The following is a 10874-nucleotide window of genomic DNA, read 5'->3' on the forward strand; positions in this document are numbered from 1 at the left end:
AATTGAAGAATGAAAGTGTTTGTAGGTGTTTTTGGTCGTTGGTGTATGGATTAGATATAAAGGATATGTTATTTTGTTTTCATGTAAATAAGTCATGAATGATTACTCATATTTTTGTAATTTTATGAGATATTTCATGCTAGTTGCCAAATGATGGTTCCCACATGTGTTAGGTGACTCACATGGGCTGCTAAGAGCTGATCATTGGAGTGTATATACCAATAGTACATACATTTAAAAGCTGTGTATTGTACGAGTACGAATACGGGTGCATACGAGTAGAATTGTTGATGAAACTGAACGAGGATGTAATTGTAAGCATTTTTGTTAAGTAGAAGTATTTTGATAAGTGTATTGAAGTCTTTAAAAAGTGTATAAATACATATTAAAACACTACATGTATATATATTTTAACTGAGTCGTTAACTCATCGTTAGTCGTTACATGTAAATGTTGTTTTGAAACCTTTAGGTTAACGATCTTGTTGAATGTTGTTAACCCATTGTTTATTATAACAAATGAGATGTTAAATTGTTATATTATCATGATATTATGATATACAATATATCTTAGTATGATGTATATACTGTTAAATGTCGTTACAACGATAATCGTTACATATATGTCTCGTTTCGAAATCATTAAGTTAGTAGTCTTATTTTTACATATGTAATTCATTGTTAATACAGTTAATAATATATTTACTTATCATTTAACATAATTAACCAAGTGTATCAATATCTTAATATGATTCATATGTACCTAGTAAGACGTTGTTATAACGATAATCGTTATATATATCGTTTTCGAGTTTCTTAAATTAATAGTCTCATTTTTATGTATATAACTCATTGTTAAAATACCTAATGAGATACATACTTATAATAAAATCATGTTAACTATATATATAACCATATATATGTCATCGTATATTTTTTACATGTTTTAACGTTCGTGAATCACCGGTCAACTTGGGTGGTCAATTGTCTATATGAAACATATTTCAATTAATCAAGTCTTAACAAGTTTAATTGCTTAACATGTTGGAAACATTTAATCATGTAAATATCAATCTCAATTAATATATATAAACATGGAAAAGTTCGGGTCACTACACCACGTACGAAAGACGATTCACAGAATTGTGCCTATTGTGTCCGGGAGCATTCGAAGATGAGGAAGAGAAGATCGACGCGTTTGTGAAAGGATTACCGGAAAGAATCCAAGAAGATATAAGTTCACACAAGCCCGCCTCCATACAACAGGCATGTAGAATGGCTCACAAACTAGTGAACCAGATTGAAGAAAGAATTAAAGAACAGACTGCTGAAGAGGCCAATGTGAAGCAAGTCAAAAGAAAATGGGAGGAAAACGGTGATAAGAATCACCAATACAACAACAACAGCAATTACAACAATAATCGCAACAATTATCCCAACAATCGCAACATCAATCGCAACTACAACAAACGGCCCAACAACAACAACAACAACAACAACAACAACAACAACAACAACAACAACAACAACAACAACAACAGCAACTACAACAATCATCCCAACAACAATAATAACCGCAACAACAACAACAATCAGAAGCAGCTATGCCAAAGGTGTGAAAAGTATCACTCGGGGTTCTGCACCAAATTTTGCAACAAGTGTAAAAGAAATGGTCATAGCGCGGCGAAGTGTGATGTCTACGGACCAGGGGTTAATAGAACGAAAGGAACAAATGGTGTCGGAACGAGTAATGGCGGAGCAAGTAGTGTCGGAGCAAGTTATGCCAATGTAGTTTGTTATAAATGTGGAAAACCGGGCCACATTATTAGAAATTGCTCGAACCAGGAGAACACGAATGGACAAGGCCGCGGAAGAGTTTTCAATATTAATGCGGCAGAGGCACAGGAAGACCCGGAGCTTGTTACGGGTACGTTTCTTATTGACAATAAATCTGCTTACGTTTTATTTGATTCGGGTGCGGATAGAAGCTATATGATTAGAGATTTTTGTGCTAAATTAAGTTGTCCATTGACGCCTTTGGATAGTAAATTTTTACTCGAATTAGCAAATGGTAAATTAATTTCAGCAGATAATATATGTCGGAATCGAGAAATTAAACTGGTTAGCGAAACATTTAAGATTGACTTGATACCAGTAGAGTTAGGGAGTTTTGATGTGATAATCGGTATGGACTGGTTGAAAGAAGTGAAAGCAGAGATCGTTTGTTACAAAAATGCAATTCACATTATACGAGAAAAAGGAAAACCCTTAATGGTGTACGGAGAAAAGGGCAACACGAAGCTACATCTTATTAGTAATTTGAAGGCACAAAAACTAATAAGAAAAGGTTGCTATGCTGTTCTAGCACACGTCGAGAAAGTACAAACTGAAGAAAAGAGCATCAATGATGTTCCCGTCGCAAAAGAATTTCCCGATGTATTTCCGAAAGAATTACCGGGATTACCCCCACATCGATCCGTTGAATTTCAAATAGATCTTGTACCAGGAGCTGAACCAATAGCTCGTGCTCCTTACAGAATCGCACCCAGCGAGATGAAAGAACTGCAAAGCCAATTACAAGAACTTTTAGAGCATGGTTTCATTCGACCAAGCACATCACCGTGGGGAGCTCCTATTTTGTTTGTCAAGAAGAAAGATGGTACATTCAGGTAGTGTATCGACTACCGAGAGTTGAACAAACTTACCATCAAGAACCGCTACCCACTATCGAGAATCGATGACTTATTTGATCAACTACAAGGCTCGTCTGTTTATTCAAAGATTGACTTACGTTCCGGGTATCATCAAATGCGGGTGAAAGAAGATGATATTCCAAAGACTGCTTTCAGAACACATTATGGTCATTACGAGTTTATGGTCATGCCATTTGGTTTAACTAATGCACCAGCTGTGTTCATGGACCTTATGAACCGAGTGTGTGGACCATACCTTGACAAGTTTGTCATTGTTTTCATTGATGACATACTTATTTACTCAAAGAATGACCAAGAACACGGTGAACATTTGAGAAAGGTGTTAGAAGTATTGAGGAAGGAAGAATTGTAGGCTAAGTTTTCAAAGTGTGCATTTTGGTTGGAAGAAGTTCAATTCCTCGGTCACATAGTGAACAAAGAAGGTATTAAGGTGGATCCGGCAAAGATAGAAACTGTTGAAAAGTGGGAAACCCCGAAAACTCCGAAACACATACGTCAGTTTTTAGGACTAGCTGGTTACTACAGAAGGTTCATCCAAGACTTTTCCAGAATAGCAAAACCCTTGACTGCATTAACGCATAAAGGGAAGAAATTTTAATGGAATGATGAACAAGAGAAAGCGTTTCAGTTATTGAAGAAAAAGCTAACTACGGCACCTATATTGTCATTGCCTGAAGGGAACGATGATTTTGTGATTTATTGTGACGCATCAAAGCAAGGTCTCGGTTGTGTATTAATGCAACGAACGAAGGTGATTGCTTATACGTCTAGACAATTGAAGATTCACGAACAAAATTATACGGCGCATGATTTAGAATTAGGCGCGGTTGTTTTTGCATTAAAGACTTGGAGGCACTACTTATATGGGGTCAAAAGTATTATATATACCGGCCACAAAAGTCTTCAACACATATTTAATCAGAAACAACTGAATATGAGGCAGCGTAGGTGGATTGAATTATTGAATGATTACGACTTTGAGATTCGTTACCACCCGGGGAAGGCAAATGTGGTAGCCGATGCCTTGAGCAGGAAGGACAGAGAACTCATTCGAGTAAAATCTATGAATATAATGATTCATAATAACCTTACTAATCAAATAAAGGAGGCGCAACAAGGAGTTTTAAAAGAGAGAAATTTAAAGGATGAAATACCCAAAGGATCAGAGAAGCATCTTAATATTCGGGAAGACGAAACCCGGTATAGGGATGAAAGGATTTGGGTACCAAAATTTGGAGATATGAGAGAAATGGTACTTAGAGAAGCTCATAAAACCAGATACTCAATACATCCTTGAACGGGGAAGATGTACAAGGATCTCAAGAAACATTTTTGGTGGCCGGGTATGAAAGCCGATGTTGCTAAATACGTAGGAGAATGTTTGACGTGTTCTAAGGTCAAAGCTGAGCATCAGAAACCATCAGGTCTACTTCAACAACTCGAAATCCCGGAATGGAAATGGAAAAACATTACCATGGATTTCATCACTAAATTGCCAAGGACTGCAAGTGGTTTTGATACTATTTGGGTAATAGTTGATCGTCTCACCAAATCAGCACACTTCCTACCAATAAGAGAAGATGACAAGATGGAGAAGTTAGCACGACTGTATTTGAAGGAAGTCATCTCCAGACATGGAATACCAATCTCTATTATCTCTGATAGGGATGGCAGATTTATTTCAAGATTCTGGCAGACATTACAGCAAGCATTAGGAACTCGTCTAGACATGAGTACTGCCTATCATCCACAAACTGATGGGTAGAGCGAAAGGACGATACAAACGCTTGAAGACATGCTACGAGCATGTGTTATTGATTTCAGAAACAGTTGGGATCGACATCTACCGTTAGCAGAATTTTCCTACAACAACAGCTACCATTCAAGCATTGAGATGGCGCCGTTTGAAGCACTTTATGGTAGAAAGTGCAGGTCTCCGATTTGTTGGAGTGAAGTGGGGGATAGACAGATTACGGGTCCGGAGATTATACAAGAAACTACCGAGAAGATCATCCAAATTCAACAACGGTTGAAAACCGCCCAAAGTCGACAAAAGAGCTACGCTGACATTAAAAGAAAAGATATAGAATTTGAAATTGGAGAGATGGTCATGCTTAAAGTTGCACCTTGGAAAGGCGTTGTTCGATTTGGTAAACGAGGGAAATTAAATCCAAGGTATATTGGACCATTCAAGATTATTGATCGTGTCGGACCAGTAGCTTACCGACTTGAGTTACCTCAACAACTCGCGGCTGTACATAACACTTTCCACGTCTCGAATTTGAAGAAATGTTTTGCTAAAGAAGATCTCACTATTCCATTAGATGAAATCCAAATCAACGAAAAACTCCAATTCATCGAAGAACCTATCGAAATAATGGATCGTGAGGTTAAAAGACTTAAGCAAAACAAGATACCAATTGTTAAGGTTCGATGGAATGCTCGTAGAGGACCCGAGTTCACCTGGGAGCGTGAAGATCAGATGAAGAAGAAATACCCGCATCTATTTCCAGAAGATTCGTCAACACCTTCAACAGCTTAAAATTTCGGGACGAAATTTATTTAACGGGTAGGTACTGTAGTGACCCGAACTTTTCCATGTTTATATATATTAATTGAGATTGATATTTACATGATTAAATGTTTCCAACATGTTAAGCAATCAAACTTATTAAGACTTGATTAATTGAAATATGTTTCATATAGACAATTGACCACCCAAGTTGACCGGCGATTCACGAACGTTAAAACTTGTAAAAACGACATGACAATATATATATGGATATACATATGGTTAACATGAGATTATGATAAGTAAGTATCTCCATAAGTATATTAACAATGAGTTATATACATATAAACAAGACTACTAACTTAATGATTTTGAAACGAGACATATATGTAACGATTATCGTTGTAACGACATTTAAATGTATATATATCATATTAAGATATATTAATATATCATAATATCATGATAATATAATAATTTAACATATCATTAGATATAATAAACAATGGGTTAACAACATTAATTGAGATCGTTAACTTAAAGGTTTCAAAACAACACTTACATGTAACGACTAACGATGACTTAACGACTCAGTTAAAATGTATATACATGTAGTGTATTTAGATGTATTAAAATACTTTTGGAAGACTTCAAGACATATATCAAAACACTCATACTTAATGAAAATGGTTACAGTTACTTTCCCATTCTTTTCTTTCATCAAGAATTCTAGTCGTATTTTTACCCGTATTATACACAGCTTCAAAACGTACTTACCATGGGTATATACCAATAGGAACTAGCATGGGATTCCACTCTTGATTATGTCATGTATTACTAATCAATTTTAACTTCTACCATGAGCTAGTCAACTAACTACAACTCCTTTTAACCCCACTCACCACTCACCAATTACCACTCATCATTCACTCCATTTCACTTCCAATTCTCTTTCTAATTCTCTCTCAACACACACACACTATTATGAACGTATTTTTCCAGTAGTTAATCATCATCTTCATCAAAGATCACTTCAAGAATCAAGCTATAATCATCATAGGAAGAACATTCAATAACACTTCAAAAATCCCTTCAAGTTTACTAATTTACTTCCAAGCTTTCTAATCCATTCCAAGTAATCATCTAAGATCAAGAAACCTTTGTTATATACAGTAGGTTATCTTTCTTATTCAAGGTAATATTCATATTCAAACTTTGATTCAATTTCTATAACTATAAACTATCTTAATTCGAGTAAAAATCTTACTTGAACTTGTTTTTGTGTCATGATCCTACTTCAAGAACTTTCAAGCCATCCAAGATCCTTTGAAGATAGATCATTTCTTGTCACTTCCAGTAGGTTTACCTACTAAACTTGAGGTAGTAATGATGTTCATAACATCATTCGATTCATATATATAAAACTATCTTATTCGAAGGTTTAAACTCGTAATCACTAGAACATAGTTTAGTTAATTCTAAACTTGTTCGCAAACAAAAGTTAATCCTTCTAACTTGACTTTTAAAATTAACTAAACACATGTTCTATATCTATATGATATGCTAACTTAATGATTTAAAACCTGGAAACACGAAAAACACCGTAAAACCGGATTTACGCCGTCGTAGTAACACCGCGGGCTGTTTTGGGTTAGTTAATTAAAAACTATTATAAACTTTGATTTAAAAGTTGTTATTCTGAGAAAATGATTTTTATTATGAACATGAAACTATATCCAAAAATTATGGTTAAACTCAAAGTGGAAGTATGTTTTCTAAAATGGTCATCTAGACGTCGTTCTTTCGACTGAAATGACTACCTTTACAAAAATAACTTGTAACTTATTCTTCCGACTATAAACATATACTTTTTCTATTTAGATTCATAAAATAGAGTTCAATATGAAACCATAGCAATTTGATTCACTCAAAACGGATTTAAAATGAAGAAGTTATGGGTAAAACAAGATTGGATAATTTTTCTCATTTTAGCTACGTGAAAATTGGTAACAAATCTATTCCAACCATAACTTAATCAACTTGTATTGTATATTATGTAATCTTGAGATACCATAGACACGTATACAATGTTTCGACCTATCATGTCGACACATCTATATATATTTCGGAACAACCATAGACACTCTATATGTGAATGTTGGAGTTAGCTATACAGGGTTGAGGTTGATTCCAAAATATATATAGTTTGAGTTGTGATCAATACTGAGATACGTATACACTGGGTCGTGGATTGATTCAAGATAATATTTATCGATTTATTTCTGTACATCTAACTGTGAACAACTAGTTGTAGGTTACTAACGAGGACAGCTGACTTAATAAACTTAAAACATCAAAATATATTAAAAGTGTTGTAAATATATTTTAAACATACTTTGATATATATGTATATATTGTTATAGGTTCTTGAATCAACCAGTGGCCAAGTCTTACTTCCCGACGAAGTAAAAATCTGTGAAAGTGAGTTATAGTCCCACTTTTAAAATCAAATATTTTCGGGATGAGAATACATGCAGGTTTTATAAATGATTTACAAAATAGACACAAGTACGTGAAACTACATTCTATGGTTGAATTATCAAAATCGAATATGCCCCTTTTTATTAAGTCTGGTAATCTAAGAATTAGGGAACAGACACCCTAATTGACGCGAATCCTAAAGATAGATCTATTGGGCCTAACAAACCCCATCCAAAGTACCAGATGCTTTAGTACTTCGAAATTTATATCATATCCGAAGGGTGTCCCGGAATGATGGGGATATTCTTATATATGCATCTTGTTAATGTCGGTTACCAGGTGTTCACCATATGAATGATTTTTATCTCTATGTATGGGATGTGTATTGAAATATGAAATCTTGTGGTCTATTATTACGATTTGATATATATAGGTTAAACCTATAACTCACCAACATTTTTGTTGACGTTTAAAGCATGTTTATTCTCAGGTGAATATTAAGAGCTTTCGCTGTTGCATACTAAAATAAGGACAAGATTTGGAGTCCATGTTTGTATGATATTGTGTAAAAACTACATTCAAGAAACTGATTTCGATGTAACATATTTGTATTGTAAACCATTATGTAATGGTCGTGTGTAAACAGGATATTTTAGATTATCATTATTTGATAATCTACGTAAAGCTTTTTAAACCTTTATTTATGAAATAAAGGTTATGGTTTGTTTTAAAAATGAATGCAGTCTTTGAAAAACGTCTCATATAGAGGTCAAAACCTCGCAACGAAATCAATTAATATGGAACGTTTTTAATCAATAAGAACGGGACATTTCATGGATTACACACAGTCGATAACCTGGTATCAGAGCGTTGGTCTTAGAGAACCAGAATTTTGCATTAGTGTGTCTTATCTAGTTTGTTAGGATGCATTAGTGAGTCTGGACTTCGACCGTGTTTACTTGAAAAATGATTGCTTAACAAATTTTGTTGGAAACTATATATTTTTAACATGTGAATATTATGTGATATATTAATCTCTTAACGCGTTTGATATTATGTGATAGATGTCTACCTCTAGAACAAGTCCCATTGACTCACCTAATAATAATGAAGAGTCAAATGTAAATTGGAATGATTCGTGGACTGATTCACAAGTTCCCGAAGAGGAACCGAAAGAAGAGTCGGAACCGGAAGAAGAATCGGAACCGGAAGAAGAATCGGAACCGGATGAAGAAATAGAACCGGTGGGGGAAATAATAAAACGGTTAAGTAAAAGAAAATCCTCAACCAACCGACCAAGGTTAATTATGGTCAATAGTGTTTCCGCCAAGGAAGCAAAATATTGGGAGGATTACCAATTCTCCGATGAATCGGATTCCGATGAGAATTTCGATGATGTTATAGAAATTACCCCAACTGAATTTAAAAAGGCAAAAGAAAATAATAAGGGAAAGGGCATAAAAATAGAGAAATCTAATTCCAACTCCGATGAACTTTATATGTATCGTCAATCCCCGAAGTCCTTAAGTTGTAACAATGACCCGGGAACCTCTAAACCACCAGGTTTTTCTAAACCAATGTGGAAAATTACGGCTCGTATTAGGGGAACATCATATATCCCTAGAAACTTGGCAAAACGAACCAAAACCGAAGAAGAAGAAACAAGCGAGTCAGAATAAGATAGTTGTATTCGTGTGGTGTAATATATGTAATATAGTGTGCTTATGCTTTATGATATATGTAAAAATTGCTTGTATTAATAAGTATTTTTTTTATGAATCTAACTCTTGTCTATTTTACAGTATAAAAACACAAAATGGATAGACAACCCAATATTTTAAGAGACCTACCCGGAGACATGATTGATGAAATCTTGTCTAGAGTCGGTCAGAATTCTTCGGCACAACTATTTAAGGCGAGATCAGTTTGTAAGACATTCGAAGAACGTTCCAAGAATGCCTTGGTTTATAAAAGGCTTTCGTTCGAAAGATGAGGGATATCACATTGGGAAATCCATAAGTTACGATGTGTTTACTTTGACGCATATATTGCGGGGAACCCAAATGCTATTTTACGCAATGGGTTAAGAAATTATTTTGACTCAATATATCCGAATATTGGACTTCGTGATTTAGAAAAAGCGGCTAACATGCAACATAAAGAAGCATGTTATTCTTACGGATTAGTAATGTTCGCTTCTCAACAAAGTGAGAACAAGAACATCGGCCTACAACTATTAAACAAAACGTTCCCACAAGTGACGGAGTCGGTAATTGGGGTAAGAAATGAGGTTTTTAGATTGTTAGGGGACTGTTGGACATTACGTAACCCTCGTCCCTTTGACGACATTACAACACGCTATCTTATCAACGGCCATAACGGTTATGTTCCACAAGACCAAGGATGGGAAGTAGTCCTAGTAAAACCAGAATGCATGACTTGTTTCTGGACGTATGAATTACGTGTCTTTATTGCCTTTGCTGAACGACTTGTGTACTAGCTAGAATTATCTTCACAACTATCTTGTATCAAAGTTATTGTGTGCTATATTTCATGCTTTATGTAAAATAAGCGGTATTGTAAGTTTGTAAAATATTGTATAAAAGTTTGAACGCGAAATATTATTATAATCAGTTTTTCATATAGAATTGTAGTAGTTGAATTGTATATTAGCTACTAAGTATGAACTTAACGGGTAGGTACTACCCGAATTTAAACTTATAAAACGCTAATATGAAGAAAAAGCTTTTATAAATGAGTTCATATTATGCTACGAAATACTATTAACTACTCTTAATATTCTGTATGATTAACTTGTTCCATTTGACTATTTTGAAGGAAATGGCACCGACTACTCGACACACCGTGAATATGAATGAAGAGGAATTCCGTACTTTTCTTGCTTCAAACATAGCCGCAGTACAGGCTGCGCTACATACCAACAATAACCTTGGATCTAGCAGTACAGGAAATCGTGTAGGATGCACCTACAAAGAATTCACTGCCTGCAAACCTTTGGAATTTGATGGAACCGAAGGACCGATCGGATTGAAACGGTGGACCGAGAAGGTCGAATCGGTGTTTGCCATAAGTAAGTGTACTGAAGAGGACAAAGTGAAGTACGCTACGTGTAGTGACCCGAACTTTTCCATGTTTATATATATTAAT

The sequence above is a fragment of the Rutidosis leptorrhynchoides genome, chromosome 1, assembly GCF_046630445.1.
Source record: "Rutidosis leptorrhynchoides isolate AG116_Rl617_1_P2 chromosome 1, CSIRO_AGI_Rlap_v1, whole genome shotgun sequence".
In the NCBI taxonomy this organism is placed as follows: domain Eukaryota; kingdom Viridiplantae; phylum Streptophyta; class Magnoliopsida; order Asterales; family Asteraceae; genus Rutidosis; species Rutidosis leptorrhynchoides.